Genomic DNA, 21394 nt, shown 5'->3' with positions numbered 1-21394 from the left:
GAATATTTATAAACGGCCTGTAAGGAAGGTGGAGGAAGGTGGGATTGATGCTTCATGGTATTGCCATCCTTCACCACATGCATAAGAGACGGTTAAGGAAGTAAAACTGCACAAACTTCACTTCAGTACCAGCATGATCATCTCATGCAACCACTTTCCCAGTATTCCTACACATTATAAGTAAAATAAATTATGATTTTTGGTAAGTGTCCCCCAGTGATCTGGTTCATGCATCAGATGGTGGAACCAAATGGTTAATATTGGAAAAAAGATCTGAGACTTCATGGGTTCCTTGTCTGACTTAGTGAAGATTGTGTAACTTGTACAAACATAACCATTTCCTGCCCACTGAACAAAGCAATTAATGGACTGGGCAGTTTGAGATGATTTAAGGGAAGACATCAACCTGACCATGTCTCGCTGCTGTTCATTTTAAAGAAACAGACAAGAAAGTACAGATTACCGTTACTTTGTTGAACAGCAGTCATTCTTCCTTTACATAACTTTGGGAAAAGAATTTGACTCAAATGGCTCTAAGAAAATATATCTAAAATCCATACCTTCAACTCATTACTAAAAAGTAACATGTAGGCTCTGCCATTTTGGAAGGAAAAATAAAAACGGATAAAATGTTATGAGTTTAGTAGAAGTATCCAACATTAATATAAAATAAGTATCAAAGAAAAAAGGAAGGAGAAAAAGAAAGAGGAAGAATGCAACCTTGGCTCCCAATGACATCCCAGGGCTGGTTCCAAGACCTCACGAGGTCCAGGGACACTGCCCTAGCTTCCTGTCCAAAGAATCCCACATTACTTAAGCTAGTTTGAGAAGGTTTCTGTTATTTGCAAGACAAATAATTCTTGACTATTACTGAACATCAAAAATCTTTTGAATCTTCATGTTTTCAGGTATCTCAATTATTTTAAATCAAAATTTCAAACACTTCCAAGAATTAGAATTAGAACATAGCTTTAAAATTAAAATCAAACAAGTTTTCTCCTGGTTCAAACATGTGGTATCTCAATGTCAAAACATTATGCCTTGCTCCATCATTAAGTCACTTATTAATTAAATCAATGATTTAATTAAGTCAAAAACTTACTGAGCACATACTAGTTGTTTGCCAGGCACTGTATAAAAAGAAATGAAAGACATGGTCCCTGTGTTAAAGTAATTTCTATATTAGTGGAGGAGACAAAAAGCAATTAGCAATCCCCCTGTTCCTTTCCTTGCTACAACTTTATAGTCAGAATCAACACATACTACTTCTGATTAAGCTTAGGCCTTCTAAGCATTAGGTAATGGATGGTTCATATAGCCCACTGGTTCCCACAACCTTCTACATCTAAAGGGGAAATAAAAAGTGTGGAGTATACAACTAGGGTTTTCTCTCACCAGAGTGAGTAATCAGCCTCATGACCGAAAAACACGGGAAAAAGCCTGAGTGTGAGCCCAATTCATAAATGTGCCTTGCCCAGCTGGTGTGGCTCACTAGTTGACCTTCGACCCAGGAACCAAGAGATCATGGTTCAAGTCCCAGTCAGGCACATGCCCAGGTTGCTGGCTCAATCCCTAGTAAGGGGCATACAAGAGGCAGCCAATCGATGATGTTTCTCTCTTATGAACATTTCTGTCTCTTTATCCCTCTCCCTTCCTCTCTCTCTAAAAATCAATTAAAGCATATTAAAAATATAAAATAAATGTGCCTTATTTTCGGCCTGTTCTTCACCATTCTCTTCTGAAAACCATCTACAACTGTGATCGTACCACTACCACCACCCACCCCAGAGCAATGGGACTGACTGACATCTGTTATTTCAAATTAAAATCCACCATCTTTATTACTTGTACTTATTCAGAGGTTCACTACAAGACTGAGTCCTGAAAATACGGAGAGAGAACATTACAGAGTGCCAACTGGTTCAATATGAGGGTTCACTGTTTGCTATGTGCGTCTTCTTTTCATGACGGAAGCACTGTCTGCAAAAAACAGGTATTTAATAAGCATCAGTCAATTAAGGATCAAGGCCTATTACAGCTAATAGAAACTGATTATCTGGCTAAGTCTTCACATTCTAGCAAATCCAAATATGTATTCCCTAAAACTGAAAGATTTAGGTCAAAAGATGCCCAATTGGTTTAAAACATTTCAAAATGAAGGCTCCCACTAACCAAATCATTCAAGAGAGCAGCACTAGGAATAAGTGACACACCAGCCCTCCATTGCTCTACAAGTGTCAATTCAGTGGACTATAGATAAACATCCTTGTACGCAATCATCCGGTCAGCATCCTGGAAAAAATATCATTATGCTAAAGGTTAAGAAAGTTTATATAGGCTCTCAGGTGTAATGTTGTCAATGATTACTTTTCCATGGCAAAACATGAATTGCGTTAGGACTTAGAAAAATAAATAATGACGCCTAACTTGTATCTTTGATCTGATTTCTTGCCAAATTTAAATACACCAGATATATTTCAAGCAAATAGGTTAGACAATCTATAACAGATTTCAGCTAGGTTAATAATCCATACAACCATTACAAATCTAAATTTCCAGTCAAGAAAATAATTTTGTCAAATTAAAACGTTTGACTCCCAAACACTCTAAACATGAAATAAATTTTTTTAAAGCCTTTTAACTCTGTTTTTATACATAAGTTACAAATTTCCCACACCATGGGGTGCAAACATTGTCAGGAGTCCTTGAGAAGGACTAATCTCAAAGGTGTCAAAAAAAACAAAACAAAAAAACCCACTGGGATGCTTACTATGGAAAAGGCTACTAGACAGCCCCATTTCTGTTTAAAATGAAAAGGTAAATTTGGATTTTAAAAATGCCCTCCCAGATGTGTACTATGCCATGTACATATATATGTTTTATAAAACACAAAATTTTTACAAAACATATAGTTACTACAACAGTCAAGAATCTCATGCTTTGCTTCTTCTTGTAAGTACATGAGGAAATACATAAGGAAAATAAACATTATGAACTATGTTCATATTAATGATAACCAGAAGCAAAATGTCAGAGGAAAAAATGGTCACCACTTAAGGTAAACTGCTAAAGGTTTTAGGAATTAAGACAGAAAGAAAAGACAGTGTTCATAAAAACTCCCTTGGTTTACCATTCTTCCCTATGAAGCTGTTAGAAACTCCTTTCCAATATATCATTTCAAGAAGAGAAACCTCTACATGTCTAGTCAATGCAAAATGAATACAATGACCTGAAGTTATGGTGCTAACACCATATGTTTCTGTTGGATGTCAACTACAGGTCCATTAAAATAGGATGATTTTGTCTTTTACCTCCTCTGAACATAAAGACTGAACATCTGCTTCTTTTAGTTCTGGCTGTTCCTATGATTCCCAGCAAGTCCCTTCAACTTAAGATCTGATGGGTACTGAGCGTTTTTAGAAGAATTAATTATATGCCAACTGAAAATCTACAATAGAACATCCCAATAAATCAAATAGCAAAAGAGCAATAAAAATCTTTGCCTTGCCCTAGCTGGTTTGTCTCAGTGGATAGAGCGTTGGCCTGCGGGCTGAAGGGTCCCAAGTTAGATTCCAAACTAGGGCACATGCCCAGGTTGCAGGCTTGATCCCCAGTAAAGGGAGTGCAGAAGGCAGCCAATCAATGATCCTCTCTCATTGATGTTTCTCTCTCTCCCTCTCCCTTCCTCTCTGAAATCAATAAAGATATATAAAAAATAAATAAAAGCCACTGAGCAAAATGTTACTTTAAAAAAATAAATCGTTGCCTTATTAGAAAACGTAAAGATACAAGAGGGATACCAAACTCCTAAAATATATCATGTTTTAAAAGATCTCATTCTTAAACAAAGAACACAAAAGTAGTGGAATCCAAGTGAGCCATGAGATTAGGGAATGTAATTCTGAAAGGTACTGATGACGATATACAAGAACAAGCTCACATATTTTCTCTGTAACATTAACTAATACCAACTTTTTTCTTGTTACTGAAACCACTAAGTAATTGATTGGCCTAATGAATAAGTAGACTTTTCAACATGAATGTTGCTTTTCAAAAGCAAATTTATCTTCTGAGACAAAGCCTTCCTTCAAGCATGTTTCCTGCCAAAGGTGAGAAAACTGGGCAGTTTGCAAATGTGGTAAAAAGTCCAGAACTGAGCCAGTTCTGGCAATATTCAGACAGGTTTTCTACACATCCAATTTACATATAAGTCCATTCATGATTTCAGTGTGGATAAGAGCCAAATGTCTCTATAACTGTGATTAAGAACATCAAGTGTTTTTAAATGACACTGGTTATATTCCATCCAGCCCAAGGACCAACCTCTGCAGCACTGTACGATTCTTTTTTTTTTTCCTCCCTACAAGTTAGAAAATTAAATTTTCTTCATTTCCAACCAGGGGCCACTCATACAAATCTAATGGGTGTAGACAGCATTTCCTGCCTACTGCAAGAAAATAATAGGATTGTCATTATTAACGCGGCCCAAGGCATGCACTGAGGTGGGGCACTGAAGAACTTGACCTTTCATTTTCATCAGTAAGCCTGCACTGACTGCCAGCTTCTTGTTTTGTTTTGTTTTTTTAAAAGGTGAATGTTATTTTTTTTTCCTCCAACATTAAGGCCTAACACTGGCTCATTCACTCTCATAGAGCAAGACAGGCTCCAATTCCTATTATCCTTTCCGTTCAACTGTGTTTATGTCTGGAACAACCCTGCCAGTAAACAACCAGCTAAAATTCAGTTTTATTTTTCTTCTCTTACTCTTTTGGAGTTGGGCTTCTAATTTACAAGAAGTTGGTGAGATCTGGGCACTGCCAAAGCAAACTATTTTAGTCATTGACACCTCTGCAGAACATTCTATGTCATTCTAAAGAAATGAGCATCCGAACAATAAACAGCAAAAGTGACTACGGATTCTAGAAATACTGCAGAGTCTTAACCTGCAGTGCACTGTTCCCCAGCAGTGCCATCTTTCCGCCATTATAGAGATGAAGAACACCATCTGAGGTGGTGACCCGGAGATGAAAGGCAAGTCTCGGGAGCCCCATGGTTTCACCCACTAATGTCAAGGCCTGATCTCTCTTAAACACGGTTAGAACAACATCCACCAAAAAAAAAAAGGGCAAGGGAATGGGAGGGAGTGACTCTCCTTTATTACAACTTTCCTTTGATCCTAGACATAGGAGAGGAAGCAGAGTTGTTATATATCTACTTAAAGAGGGACCACCTCTCTTGAGGGGGCAGGGAAGAAGAAAAATATTGGTAGAAGCAGCCCTTGTTTTCAGACATGCTTTTTGTTTCCCCAAAGTGCTTCCTACACATATTCTTTCATTTGTTGCCCACACTACCTTACATTACTAAGGTAAACAGCTCAATTAACACTTTAGCAATGAGTCACAAACTGTCACTTGAACCACGAGCACTCAGGGAGTCAGTGGCAAAACAAAACTAATGCTAGTATTCCTATACACTTTTAAAGTAACTGGGAAATAGTTTTAAATAACTATTATCCCATTAAGAAGTATGTCCAACAACTAAATCTGTCTATAGTCAGCGGACAAAAGAATAAGATAGTAGCTTGTTCAAAGCACTTGCTGAGCCCAATAGTCCTAACAACAACTCCTTTCAACAGACAAAGCCACTGAGATTGAAAAACTTTACCAAAGTCAGAGTTAGAAATCTGCCCAGTGGGGTCTCAAATTCAGGTCTCAGTTCTAGAGTCCATGGGTTTAGTCATCCCATTATAAATGATGATTAAGGATTTACCGTCTTACCAAAAATATTAATCCCAAGTTAAGTGAGTAGTTTCCCATGCCATAAGTGATAAGCTGCTATTATATAGAGACAAGAACTAAAGAATTCCCAAGAAGAATGGTTTCTCTAAAAACGTTTCCTTTTAATCTTAGAATTCAACTTTCTAGAAAATCATTCTATGCTTTTTAATGAAAAAAATGTTATGAACGTTATTTACTGGCTAAAATTAAAAGTTACTAAAGATATACAAACACAGGGATCTGTATTTAAAGTGTTTTTTAAAAAAGGCTGGCTCTTCATTAACCTGCCAAGCAGAACATCTGATGGCAGAATACAATTGTCCCTCTACTGAACTCACCGATGACTCAGTGGAAACTAGAATTTGGAAAACTTATCATCCCACGTGAAACAAAATAGGAACAAACTCGCTCACCTTAACGGGTGCTACACCCTTTCCTGCCTGCCCCAGTCTCCTCCTCACTTCTACAGTCCCTGCCATCACAAAAGCAAGGAGGGAAAACTTGCAAAACTCGAAAGTTAATGGCAGACACTTGGGACCAAAAAGTACCCCAAATGAACTGATGCTAAGGTAATTAGGTAGATAAATTTATTTGAATCCTCAATCCTTTCTCTTTTTAGGCAGTTGCTAAGCCCTGATAAGTTTGAACAAACTCCTGAGAACACTGAAATAATTTAAGAGAATCGGAAAGTGAAACATAAATAGGAAGTAACACTGTTTCCATGTCTGAATTTAATATAACCAGTAAATGGCAAAAATCTAAAAAGCTACATTTCAAAATTATTCAGATTGTCAGAGGTATCATTAAGATCCAGTTTATGCTACAGCACAGTGATCACATAGCAGGATTAAAATATCTCAAAATCAAATAAACCGAGAAATAACTACGTTTCTTCATTAATAAAGAAATGTAAAGGTCAATTAAGCTATCTGTTGTTAATTAAAGCCATCCTGAAACACCTATAGAAAAGAATATATGCACCCCTATGTTCTAAGCAGTGTGATAGCCAAGATCTGGAAACAGTCCAAGTGCCCATCAATAGATGAATGGATAAAAAAGCTGTGGTACATTTACACAATGGAGTACTACTCGGCTATAAAAAAAAAAAAAAAAGGAAATCTTACCCTTTGTAAAAAGAAGGAAATCTTACCATTTTGGGCAGTATAGGTGCACCTAGAGATTATTATGCTAAGTAATATAAGCCAGTCAGAGAAAGACAAATACCATATGATCTCATTTATTTGTGGAATCTAAAGAACAAAATAAACTGACAAACAAAATAGGAGCAGAGACATGGATACATGGAACAGACTGGCAGATCTCAGAGGGGAGGAGTATGGAAGAGATTAGCCAAAGAACATATATACGTATATGCATGGCCCATGGACACAGGCGACAATGTGGTGAAGGCCAGGAGTTGGGCTGGGGGCGGGGGCTAGGTAGGGGAGGCAAAGGGGGGAAATAGGCACAACTGTCATAGTGTAACCAATTTTTTCAAAAAGTGTTATCCATTCCTTTTCCCTCCTCCAGTAGCTCTCTTTTTAAAAAAAGATAGCATTTTTAAAATTGAACTTCCTTCCTAGGAAGCTCAAAGCTACTCATTTTATAATATCCTGGAATATAAATATACACACATGGGAGAGTTTTAGTGTCCCTTATCCAAATTTATAAGTAAGTCTCCACTTTTAGGCAAAAGTGGTAAAAGGCTATGAAGGGTTACATAGAAGAGAGTCCAAGCAATTTAAAAAATAAGCAATTAAAATGCCTAAATCCTAAAATTAAAACATATTCCTTTGTTTATAAATGCTTAAAACTGTTTCCTTTACATCTTAAGGTATAAAATAGATTTTTAAAAATCAGGCCCTGAAAGGGAGATCAGGCAAAGGCCTCTGGGACATGGGCAGCCCGGCACTGAGGAGCACTTTTCTGGGGTGCCCCCCCCCCCACCCCTTGCGGAGTTTTAGCAGTTATCGCCTCTCTCCTGCACAGAAGTTTGGAGAAACAAGAGAAGCTGGTTCTAAAAGTCCTCACCACTCCCCAGCGAAGCACGGAGCTCCGTCCGGGCCATGAGAAGCATTTCTGTGAAGCAGCAAAAACAGTGTTTAGGTAATACAGCCTCGGGCTGCATCTTCATTGGTCTCTTCGTCCACAGGACCCCCACACACACAAGTAAAGAAAGCAAGTCGGGTCCCGCTGCAGAGCCTTGTCCTTAACTCACCTCCAGTGAACTCACTTTCTAAAGATGGAGTAGAGAGCTTCATGATTTCTAACAAAGGAAGCATTTAGGGTTGCCAGCTCCCCAGGTTTAGCCTGGCCCATCTGGGAAAGCACAGGGCTCCTCTGAATCCTGAGGTCACCTTTTATTAACCACACGGGCTGCTCTCTGAGCTCACGGAAATGAGGCAGACCTAGTTGGTTCTGTGCTGTCCCATCCTGGGGCTGCCTTTGGTGCTACCCAAACACCACAAACTGTTAACCTTAAAGAAGAGAACGTCAGTATCAGCAATAGGAGGACTTGCTTGTCCAGGTGCAAATTATAAGTACGCGATCTTTATATAAATTAACTTCAATGAAAGGCATTGAGGCAATGGACCCAGATGGACAAAACTGTATTACCACTGAGTGAAAAGGACGTTCTTTCAAAGGTTTTCAAATGTCTGAAAAAAGTAAGACACTACTACCAGTTCTTAACCAAATGCTCTAGATTTTTCCCATTCACTATATTGAACTTCTTGTACTTGACATTCTATGAAGTATACTTTTATTCTCTGGTTTCTCTCATTCCAAAGCTAAATTGCTATTACAGAAAACAATCTAGAAAAACCTCCCTCCTGGGAGATGTCCGGAATATTAATATTAGTTCAAAGATAAAGTTTAGGTTTCTGGGCTATCAACAGGTTGAATACAGGAAAGGGACTCAACTGACACCATTCAGCTACCTGGAAACACAAAGACACTGTTCCAAGTCTGGAGGAACAAATGAGATTTTTAATGTGAACTATCGAGAAGTAGTGTGATACAGCTGAAAAAGGTTCTGCAATCAATCGAGGGTGTCTTTTGAACCTTTTTGAGCTTTTTGAGCATGTCTTCTAATCTTAGGTCAGTCAACAAACATGTATAGGACACGTGATAGGCACCAGCTTCTGCTGCAGATACTAGAAACACACACAGGAAAAGAGAAGTAATATCTACATTTCAGAGTCAGTTTAATGACGTGTGTGTGTGTGTGTGTGTGTGTGTGTGTGTGTGTGTGAAAGTGCCTGGTACTTGGTAGGTACTCGACAACTGATGGTCACTACTACATTTTACATCTGACTTGTGGTCAGAGTGTTTGGAAGTTTAGTGTACAAATGACAAGTGTCTTCTTTTCTACATAAAACTGCCAGGAGCTGGTTATCATTTTACAGAAGATGATTCTAAAATCTTCTGAGAACCCTTCAATTCTTCCCTAGTTCCTAACTAGAGTCTTTTGGTCTCCCAAGTACTCCTTCCACCTCACTTCCTTCTAACCATTGGGTCAAAAAAGTTAAAAGGTCAGGTTACTCAAAGGACCAATTTCCCAAGCTTGGGTTTCCTGGTCATCTTGCCTAATCATCTTATTCAAACTTGCCTGATCATCTCATTCACCTGAAACCTGGATAAAAAATGTTCAGACTCCCCCCAGATATAATAAATAGGAGCCCTCTGTACCCGCCCTGAACACCCCTGTAATGCTCCAAGAGATTCTTCTCTTCTCAGGCATCCTCGGACTCCACCTCGAGTAGCTGAGGCCATTCTCCTCAGGTTTCCACGGCATGCTCTTTGACCCTTCTCCAAGGCTTAGTTTGTCACTAAAGACTCTGGCCACTAGTCTAACAGAAAGAATCAGCTCTCTCAGCAAAGTCTCAGCAAGGCACATTCTGTTTGTTTTTCTTCCCTGTCCCTTAATGTCTCCCTTTTAGGATTTGCCTACAAGAGGATCATTTTAAATTACCACAAATCTCTGAAAAGTTATCATTTCCAAAAAACAATTTTCTTAATTTATAATTCCTGACTGACTCCAATAGACAAGGAAAATATACAAAAGCAAGGGCCACATTCCTATGGAATAGAGATAAAAGTAATTTGTTCAAATTTTCAAAATCAATTAGCAATCTGGTATAGACATGAAAAAAGCCCATGTATTCTCTGCAGAACTTTCTTTAAAAGAACAATAAATGAAAGGCTAGGTTTGCACTGAAGGTGACTCATGCCTTTGTTTTAATTTAATATTTATTACATCCCTACCATGAAGGGGAAGAAAAAAAAAATCAGAGAAACGATGGAAACACAAAAAGGTCTACAACATGGCCCATGCTTCAAAGAGATCAACTTAAGGAGAAGTGCCTGGTGAGAGGTACTAAGTTTAAATGGCACATTCAACCTAGGAACTCATCCATCTATCCATCCATCCACCGCAGGAATTCACCATGAAAGATGCTAAGTTAAATCAGTAATCATCTCTGCTCAAAGTGAGAGTGCCAAAGAGACAACCAGACAACACTGAAAAAGACAAGTGTTCTGAAAAGTATAAAGTGCAAGAATTTAAAGAAAAAGATAAATTATCTAAATGATGATTCTAGAACATAATGAGGATATGCAAAATAGAATGTGACACTTCTTTTGAATAGGCCAAAAAATCAGTGAAGATTGCTGTCGATGTATTATAATTCTCCATATCTCTACTAGAGATAAAGAGACCATGACTCAGTAACTTTTGATATCAGTTGCTAATGATTCTACCTCAAGAGTAATTAGACCACAAAAATGACTCACTATGGTGTGAAAGCCATTTACATACACAGCAAAGATAATATACCCATATGGAAAGCAAAGCAGGCATACACACTAGCATCATACTCTTGCAACTTCCACTGTTTTCTAGGAATTCAGGAATTAATAAACTATTATGGGTGACAAATACTGCAGAGTGCTCAGTATGTATTTTTTCCTGTAACTGGTTATTTGTATGTATACTTAAATTTTTTCATTTGAATTTTTGTCTATTGTCAGTATTCCTAAATGCACTTTACAACTGATGTTTAAGCTTTATATCCATTTACTTTAAAATCCTGCCCTATCTTTTCTTAAGTGATCTACCCAAACTCCACATCAATATCTCAAAAACAAAACGAAACAAACACTCCAGAAAGCAGTAACTTCTATGAAATTATTGGATGTTAGAGGCAAGTTCTGATGAATAAAACAGAATACTGCAGTACATGCTTCTTTCTTTCACTCTATGCCCTTCCAATTTGTTTTAAGGAAGAAGAATGCTAACACAATGCATTTCCGACATGAGTACTAGCTGAGATGACTTAGACTATTTCTCTAAGTAACAATGAAAGTTTCTCCTCAAGTACTGAAAATGACAAAATTTAATGTTTAAAGGTTAGAAAATATAACAGCTCTAATTGTACTCCCTGGTTTTTAAATAACTCCGTGAAATTCAGGCTAGATTATGTTTATCTGCATGTGCCTATATGATCTGTGGATAAAATTATGTGGTTCATCTAAATATTAAAATGTCTTTTTTTTTTTCCTCCAGAGACCTACTTCTTTTAGATAGTCTCCTCTTAAATTTAAATCAGTTAGTAAAATAAATTCTGATCTCCAAAAATGGCCTAGGGGAAATCTCCCTTTACACTGCAATAGGAGATGGGGGGGAGGGGGGGAGCTATCTACACACTGGCATGAAGTAAATCAAGGAGGTGCAAACAGAGGCAAACAGATCATGTGGAATAAATCTCCTTTAATATTTTCTTCATTTATTTATTGTGGTACAATATACATAACCAAACATTTACCATTTTAACAATTTTTAAGTGTGCAATTCAATGGCATTAAGTATATTCACAATGTTGTGCAAACATCACCACTATCCATTTCCAGAACGTTTTCATCATCCCACACAGAAACACTGCACCCATTAAGCAGTAATTTCTATTCCCCATACCCCTGGTAATCTCTATTCTCCTTTCTGCCTCTATGAACTTACCTATTCTAAGTACCTCATATAAGTGGGAACATTACAATATTTATCCTTTTGCGTCTGGCTCATTTCACTTAGATAATATTTTCAAAAATCATCCATGTTGTGGCATGTGTCATCATTTTATTCCTTTTTATAGTTGAATAATATTCCATTGTGGGTATATAACACACTTTGTTTATCCATTCATCTGTGAACGGACACTTGGGTTGTTTCCACCTCTTGGATATTCTAAATAATGCTGCTATAAGCACTGGTGGACAAGTATTTGAGTCCCTGCTTTCAATTATTTTGGGTATAATCTTAGGAATGGAATTGCTAGGGAATTCTATGTTTAACATTTTGAGGAACAGCAAAACTGTTTTCACAATAGCTGTACCTTTTTACATCCCCAACACCAATACACTAGGCTTCCAATTCAATATACTTTTTTAAAAATATATTTTATTGATTTTTTACAGAGAGGAAGGGAGAGAGATAGAAACATCGATGAGAGAGAAACATCGATCAGCTGCCTCCTGCACACCCCCTACTGGGGATGTGCCTGCAACCAAGGTACATGCCCTTAACCGGAATCGAACCGGGGACCCTCCAGTCTGCAGGCCGACGCTCTACCCACCGAGCCAAACCGGCCAGGGCTCAATATACTTTTAAGTATTTTCTGATTCATTAATTCAGAATGTTTACCTCCATTACTCTAAATCAGAGTTATTTTTCCTAAGAAAAACCACAACAGAAATATCAGCAACAGCAATATCCAAGGACTTTTAGTATTTTGTTCTTAAATAATATAAACCATAAAAGATATAGAACATGTTGAAAAAGTACTTTAAAATACAAGAGAAGAGGGAGCATATCCTAAAAATATATTAAGTATCTTACCCATACAATTTGCACGTAAAACCTCGTCAATCTAACCCCTGAAAAGTCACATGCTAGAAAACTTCATGTCTGAGTAACTGGATGTAAATATCCTGAGATATTTTAAAAGAAATTTACCCTTCTGTCAGTTCACACAATACCTGAAGCTAACCTGCCCAGGAAGGCCTCCCTTTAGTAAAAGTGGAGGAGGAGATAGCCTAATGAGCTTATCTAACTACTACTCACAGACTTTCCACAACTTGGCCCAAACCCTGAGGCAGGAAAGAGACAGAGGTTCTTCAATCTTTAACACCTGCTCTCACCAATTTGCCTTTAAGTGCTTACAGGTGACAAAAGAAATTAACAAACTGTCAAAAACGTCAACAGAAAACCTCCCAAACAATCCATAAGCATAGATGAAGTCTATTGGTGGGGATGGGATGAAATGTAGAAGGTGGATATTCGCTTGTGGTTATTTATTTTGCATACAAAAATATAGAACTTTTGCTGGTAAACTGTTCCTAGTTTATGTGATGACATTGAGTAATTCAACATTTACTTCATGGTAGTCAAACAACTTCCAAGGGCCCTGCATCTCTATAAAAAGTCCAGCAGTAGAACTAGCTTCAACCCATACTGCAGTTTTACACAGCTTTTAAGTCAATTGATTTTTTCCAAAGTGGTTTATTCTCATTAGGTAACTACCCCCCATATGATCTATTTAAACTTCTGTTACAGTAAAACCTTTTCATATAGAATAGGAAGCCAAACTTTATGCTAGACTTGCCTGGATTAATTGCAAATCCCTAATTAGTTATATCCAGAACAATGGAGTTATTTTTAAGAGACCCCTCCCTCTTTCACCAGCTGTGGAGAATCTGAGTCCCTTAAGAATAAATTAAATCATGTTATTTCCTGGGATTTTAGAATCTTCAATTATTTCTCAAACATGCTGCATTTGCTCGTGTATAAAGACAATTTTCTAGATAATAATTTCAACAGACCTGTTTATAATTTTATAATACTAACTATGAGTTAGTATTATGAAATACTAACTATGAGTTAGTATTATATCAACTTAGTTTAAATTTTTCTGATTGGTTGCCTTTATTAAAATCTTTATCTCCCAGAGTCAAAACAGGAATGTATCAGAAGCCTTAACTTCTAATATAAATACAGTGGTTTTTTTTATGTTTTTATTGTTTTCAGAGAAAGAAAGGGAGAGGGAGAGAGATATAGAAACATCAGTGATGAGAGAGAATCATCGATCCAACTGCCTCTTGCAAGCCCTCTACTGGGGATAGAGCCCACAACCTGGGCATGTGCCCTGACCAGGAATTCAACCATGACCTCCTGGTTCATAGGAGCCACACCGGCTGGGCAAAATTTTAGTTTTTAACATAGCCTGTAGGTGCTTCAATTTTAACATTCCTCAAATTTCAGCAAAGAATTAAAGTTGCCACCATCCTGCCCTAGGAGTTGGTGGCAGACCGTTCTCTACACAACATTCCAAAAAATATGAGCAAAGTACCTCTGTAAGCAAGCAAAAATGCTTTCCATTTGCCAAAAAATAAAGTCAGAACACAACAGAATATTCCATTAATGAAGAACCTATCTTGAACAAATGTCCTCTGAGTCAATAAACAAATGAATGAAGTAAAATTACATTTTAAACTCAAATATAATAATTTAATACAAGGAACATTTTAAACACTGATACTTGCATAATCTCAATGCTAACTTTGGCTCAACATCATCTGACTAAAATCTTCTCCCTCAAGTTTTTTAAATACTAACAAGCAACTGTAATATTATAGAAACAAAACATATTAGAAGCTAATGCCTAAATTGACTTGAGTATTGGCCAAGGGAATCTAATCACCCAAAGGTATGGAAATTACAATCCCAGAGTTACAGAATGCTAAACTTGCATATCTCAACTAGGAACAAAAAAGAGAAAAAGACTCAAGGACTGATCCAATATTATCATTTACTAGAGGCCCAGCGCATGAGATTCCTGCACTGGGGGAGTCCCTCAACCCAGCCTGTACCCTCTCAGTCTGGGACCCCTCTCACAGTCTGGGACCCCTTGAGGGATGTCTGCCTAAGCCAGCAGTCAGACATCCCTCTCGCAGTCTGGGGCTCTCACAGTCTGGGACCCCTCACTCCTTACTGCCCACCTGCAGCAGAGGTGGGAGAGGCTCCCACCACCACCTCTGCACTCGCCAGCCATCAGCCAGTGTTCTGGCTGAGCAGCAGTGCTCCTGAGTTGAGTGTCTGCCCCCTGGTGGTCAGTGCATGTCATAGAGTAGGTCATTCCTGTTCCGTCGATTTGCATATTACGCTTTTATTATATAGGAAGGATTTCTCCAATTTTAAATTGAGAAATATCCCTACCTGCAATGGCTAATCACAATCTAACCAGATTTATTATACCTAGTGGTTTAAAAACCTACCTACCACCTGTCCCCACCCCACACCACATACCTTTGGTCACCAAAGGCTGATCCTTACTTAACATTAAACCTGCACCATAAACAGCTCCCATCTGGATAAGCTTATGACTATGGACTGACCTCTCATTGGCTGTACCTTGCAACGAGCTCAGATACCAACCATCAAGTCAACCCTCCCACATGAGTCTGTGTTTGGCTTCTAGAGAAGCCTGCCTCTGTCTAGATACAATGATTCAAGCATTCTCTGCCTTTTTATTTATTTTATTTTATTTAAATATGTTTTTATTGATTTCAGAAAGAGGAAGGGAGAGGGAGAGAGAAACATCAATGATGAGAAAGAATCACTGATAGATCGGCTGCCTCCTGCATGCCCCCTACTGGGGATGGAGCCCACAACCCAGGCATGTGCCATGGCCAGGAATTGAACAGTGACCTCCTGGTTCAGAGGTTGATGCTCAACCAGCCAGGCCATTCTCTGCCTTTTTAAAATATGTAATACCATACTTATAGTTTAAGACAACATATTCATATATATGCTTATGAATATTTTCCTACATTCAAAGGCATTCAGAGTAAAGTGAAAAATAAAACTTCTCCTCAACCACCTAGGTACATTCCCAGCAGCTGTAATAATGAGAATTAAGGTTTACTTGAAAAGAATGTCTTACCACAAAAATTCTCATTTCATGGATTAACCTCATTAATGTAAAGAAAGGCAACTGTACTTTCTAAAGTGGAAACAGGTAGGTTGCAAAGATTTCCTACACTGAAAATGATTCTTTTCCCCCATTCCCAGCTATAATTAAGGAAGCTCAAATAACAGGCTAATATACAAGGACTAAAGCCTATGCCTCTATTATTTAATATTGGCATTTCCTCTAAGACACTTGTACTTCTTCCCCTTCACCTCAAAAACGACCCGAGTCAAGCAGGCTGTCCTGTCCACTTCAGCAATGCTAGCCAGTTACAAGCTACATCTAAAGAAAATAATTCCCAAAACAGGGAAGCCAGGACATTTTATGTACAACACAATTTTTGAGAGGTCACAAATCAACTATTCCATTAGGAGTGGAGAGAAAATGAAACACAGCAATCTAAAATTTGAAGCTTTATTTACTCATCACAAAGGGAGAAAAAAATGACTTTTCAAACTGTCCAAACACAATTTGGAGGTCTCTGAAAACACAAAGTAATACTGGGAACAGCTGTTTTAAACTTTACAATATAATGAACTATGGAGTTTGTGTAAGGCTTTACCAAACACTTTTCAATACACTGACTCATTAATCCATTGTGACAACCATCTGAGAAATTGTATGCAAGATGTTTTCTCCTTACATTAAACTAAGAGTGGTTCAGAAGTTGATCAAGGACACACAGCTAAAAAGTAATGGCTGACAGACTAGATAGTCTGATTTCCAACTGATGCTCAGATGTGGCCCTCACGAGAGGTATGATTTCTAATATTTGCCCATCACTTCAACATCTTTATCTTTTAAGATTTACTTTCTCTCATTTGTATTAAGCACATTGATGTCCTACAAATGGAACACTACATCATGAGTTAAATCAAGTTTCCTATATTTCTCACTCATGAGAACACTATAATCCTATTTATAACTTGTTTCTCTCATCCTCGTTCCTCGCAAATAACCATGCTCCCTATGGTCAGCAATGGGTACGAGCAGGCTGTTTCAGCTATCTGAAGTCTCGCTGATGGATGCCTTCCTTTATCTATAGTTGAATTTATAAATTTCAAAGAGCTGGAACCACACAATTCACATGACACTAAAACACAGAACATTGGAAGCGATTTACTAGTGCAGATCCTCAGGAGCATAATACTAGGGTCAGGCTTATGAAATGCACTTATCCCTTGGCAGTACGATAACTATGGGAGGTACATTTATAGCAGATTCAGGTACATTTACACTGAAACTGGAAGTTACTGCTTTAAAAATCCTATAAAAAATATTAATCACTTGTCTTTTCTTGAAAGTAGTAGCAAAAAAAAAGAAAAAGAGAGGAAGGAAGGAAGGAAGGAAGGAAGGAAGGAAGGAAGGAAGGAAGGAAGGAAAAGGAAAGGAAAGGAAAAGGAAAAGGAAAAGGAAAAGGAAAAGGAAAAGGAAAAGGAAAAGGAAAAGGAAAAGGAAAAGGAAAAGGAAAAGAAAGGAAAGGAAAGAAAAGAAAAGAAAAGAAAAGAAAAGAAAAGAAAAGAAAAGAAAAGAAAAGAAAAGAAAAGAAAAAGGTACTGGCTTATTAGATATTTATGGAATCCAGATAAATGAATGCCTACTTTAACAGTGGCTGGAATTTTCACTATTTCTCACAAAATTAGGAAGTTGTTGAAAATCCTTTTCCCAAATGAATTCTAAAATGCATTATATTTAAATTAAATCCTCTAAGCAGAAAACTATTTGACCATTTGCCACCAAAAGAATCTCTCTTGCTGTTTGTTTTAATCTTAAGCATATTCTTCCCAAAGGCTAATATAGTGTTTTATATTTGGATTTTAGACCTTGATAGTAAAGCAATGATTTTAATCTTTCATTCTGCAGCTACATAACAAAAATTGAATGATGGTTTGGCTATATTATTTATCTGACACTTATGAAGTCATTTGAAAAGAACTGCCAAATGAACAAGTAAACATGGGTATTAGGGGTCTTTTTTTTTTTTTTTCAACTCCCGATTAGTGATTTTTCATATTGCCTCCTATTTCTACTCCTTTATTACACTAATATAACCAACAAGCTGACTGCATTTTCAGCAATTCCTATAAATAATCATTTCAACCAAACAAGAAAATGTCACTTAAAGTTTCTGTCCATCACTTTCACTCTGACATGCAAAAATTTAAAGTAACAACAAATAACGGGCTTATTTGGTCCACTCAAAGTGTGAAAGCAAAACTGAGTTACAGGTGACTTAGCACTGAAGTACCATTTAAGAGCTGAATCTAAGCATCTCCTACTGCTGTGGAAAAAAGAAAACTGAAGTAGGTGATCTAAAAAGCAATAGGACGCAGTTAATTGTGAATGTTTGGGAGTCAAAAGATTCTATAAGGCTATCTCCGGTATTGTAAAGACTAGTCACAAGTAGCGGTTTAACATAATTAAAAGTAAATAATTTCAAATGCAGTTCCTCAGCCCCCACTAGCCACATTCCAACGCCCAGTAGCTTCCTGTGCCATATTGGATAGCACAGATACAGAACCATTTCCATCACCGAAGAAAATTCTATTATGCCATTGGTAGCTATGTGATCTTATGCAAGTTATTCAATTTCTATGAACCTCAATGCTTTTGTCTATAAAATGTCCATAACATCATCTAAAGGGAAAGACTTATTAGAAGTTTAATGAGATAGCACTTAAAGCACAACACACAGTGCTTAGTACACATTATATCCAAGAAAGAGTAGCTATTATTACAATCCTACCTTGGGCTTTAATATGGTAACCCTGAGCAAGTCACTTCCCCTTCCCTGGCCCTCATTTTCCTAAAACTGAAAACTGGGGAAGTTCTTCCGGTTAACTTCTAAGGATGCTATCAAATTCCACCAGGTTAAATGAAGTGTTAAGCAAAAGGGGCCAAAATTCCTACTGAGGAAACTACTACCTAGGTTCCTAGAGCTTCCTAACTGATCCCAAGCATTCTGCCCAAAACCCCAGAAGACTGGCTCTGCAATATAGCCACGGTCTGGTGTGAGCTATTTATAAAGTCTGTCTTAAAAGGTTACCGGAATATCTTTCTGAAATTGTATATACTGTAATTAGAAGCTACAACCCACTATTCCATGATGATATCTTGCCGTTTTAACGTCTCTTTTAAATGAACACTATCTTTACAGATGAATTTTTTTTCTCTTAAAAGCATTTAAACGAAAACACTTTTTCAAAGCACATACAAGTTTAAGCACAAGTTTTAATAACTTTTTAAAACCAGCTATGCCTCATGCATAGCCAGCTTGTGGGTGACCCTCGTGTCTAAACAAAGTGGGAATTATAACAGCCCCATGGGTGAAGTCCTCTTGCAGGGACACAAACATGCCCAAAGCTTTTACCCTTACTAACAGCTGCTCCCAGGGAGCCAGGAAATTCACCGAATACTAGGTCCACAGAGCCAGCTTCCAAAGAGGGGGAAACCACGGACCCCCACGCAAGGCACAAAACCAGGGTCGCCAGGCCGCTATGGCTGCAGACCTCTTCTCCTCCGCTCCCCCCCCCCCCCCCCCCCCCGGCGTTGTCGGGCCTTAGCTTAAAAGTGAAGAGCATCTCAGGCAGCAGACATCAGAAGCGAGGCGGTGTATTTCTGCCCAAGACTGGAGGCCTCAAAAATAAGTGTTATTCCAGAGCAGATTCCTTTTCTTCCGGGTCTGTCTGCTCCCTCTGACTCTCTGCCCATAACCACCACCATGCCTCCCCACCTTTCTCCATACTTTAAAAAAAGAGAAGGAAAAAAAAAAAAGTGGCTTATTCCCTCTCCTCTTGCTTTCCCTAGCAGGGCCTGGAAACTGGGGAAAATTGGGATCAAATTAACTGCACATTAAAAAATAAACAGACAAGCCATCAGGAGATGCCCACCCAACAAAAAACGACTCCTGTTCCCAAAAAAAAAAAAAAAAAAAAAAAAAGTGTTTGAGCCTGGGTGGAAGAAGGGGAGGGAGGCGAGAAACCAACAAGGATGGAGAGATAGATGTGTGGATTTAGGGCCCCAGGGCCGGCCCATCCTGGCCAAAGTCCAAGTTTTGTTTCAAGAAAATGCTGGGCTGAAGAGAAAAGAAAGAGTTGTAACTTTTAAGGAAGTCCGCAAAAGGCACCGGCTGGGATAAAACGCCGCTGCTCGCCTCCGTCGGGGATGGCAGGGCAGGCTACTCCAAAGCCCCAGCTCCAGCTGCGCACCCGGGAGGAGGGCGCCCGGCCCACGGCGCGGCGGGCGGCCCGGCCCCGTCTCCCCGGACACCGGCCCGGGGGCTCGGGCTCCCGCGGGGCGCCAGGACCTGACCTTTGTTAAAGTTCGCGGACACCGCCCGCGGCCCCCAACGCCGCCCCGAGTGACAGGCCCTCCGCACGCCGCCGCGCCCCCGCCCCGCCGCCGGCCCCCGACAGCCCGCGCGGCCCCTCCCGGCCGCCTTGGGGTGCGGATGCCTCCCGCCCGCCCCATCCCCACCGGGCGCCCCTCGGGGTGACCGACTGACCGGAGTTGCGCTGGCCCACACACCGGGTCGCCCGCTCCTTCCCGCCGCGCCCCGCTCCCCCGCCCGAGCTGGCAGCCGCCTGGCTCGCCGAGTCCCGCCGCGGCCGCCGGTTACCGCCCCCAGCCCGGGGGGAGTCCGGGGGAGCAGGACAGGAGGGAGGACGTGGCGCGCCCGGAGGTGGCCAGCTGCGGGGCGGGGAGTGTCCCGGAGAGGCCGGGCCGGGGGGCGGGGGGCCGGCGCGGGCTCGGGACCCCCCCCCCCCCGCCCGCAGCCGCGGGTCCCAGGCCCCGGCCCGCCCCCGCCCCCGCCCCCGCCCGGCGCGGAGAGGCGGGCCGCCACTTGGAACCCCGTTCGCACGCCCGCCCCCCTCCCTCCACCATATGGAAATCTACAGCCTCGGAAAGTGACACGTCGAAGATTCCTCGGCCTCCCCGCCGTCCTCCCCCTCCCTCCCGGCCGCGTTCCTGCCGCGGAGATTCCGGGAGGGGGAGCGGATTCCTCGGACAAAATCTGCCGGGAGGCTGGGCGGGGGGGCGCGCGGGGAGGGAGAGCCCGGAGCCACTGCCCAGATTTGTGTGTGTGTGTTTTCATCAAGAAGAATCTACCCGTTTCTTTCCCCCCTCCAAGCCCCGGCCAGCGGAGGGGACGGGCGGGAACCAGACGCGGCCCCTAGCGGAGGCCGACCCTCCCCCGACCCCGAGCTCCCGGGGTGTCCCGGCGAGCGCGGGGCGCCCCGCACTGTGGCGCCAAGTTTGCCCCGGGAAGCCCGGCGCGCCCCGAGCGCTCCCGGACGGGAACGCACTTCGGCGGACCCGGCGTCCGGCGGGGCTTTCCAGCGCGCGGGGACCGGCGGCGGGGTGCGGGGTGCGGGTCCCCTCCAGCCTCCCGCGCCCGCACGCCTTACCTTCCCTCGGGCTGAAAAGCGGGGCTCCGGGCGCGCCAGACACCGGTTCGCCCGCGCCTTCCCAGCCGGCAGCCCCGAGGATCGCCGCCGCCCCCTTCTCCGCTCCCGCCGCCGCCGCCGCCGCTCTCCTCCTCCTCCTCCTACTCCGGCCGCCGCCGCCGCTCCAATAACTACCAGGAGGGTTTGA

General features: G+C 40.7%; 1 protein-coding gene across 1 annotated transcript in view; it reads right to left on the bottom strand.

The window, feature by feature from the left end:
• FNDC3B (fibronectin type III domain containing 3B) overlaps nt 1-21372 on the bottom strand; it is a 332113-nt gene extending 310741 nt beyond the window's left edge. Inside the window, exon 1 of the mRNA XM_081085667.1 lies at nt 21208-21372. The gene's annotated coding sequence lies outside the window, so the exon portion shown is untranslated. The remainder of the gene's footprint in view (nt 1-21207) is intronic.
• Between the last annotated feature and the right edge of the window lie 22 nt (nt 21373-21394).

This window comes from Myotis nattereri (genome assembly GCF_964212035.1).
Source record: "Myotis nattereri genome assembly, chromosome: 3".
Lineage (NCBI taxonomy): Eukaryota > Metazoa > Chordata > Mammalia > Chiroptera > Vespertilionidae > Myotis > Myotis nattereri.
Note: the sequence above shows the minus strand (reverse complement) of the source record. Positions and strands in the feature narration are given on the sequence as shown.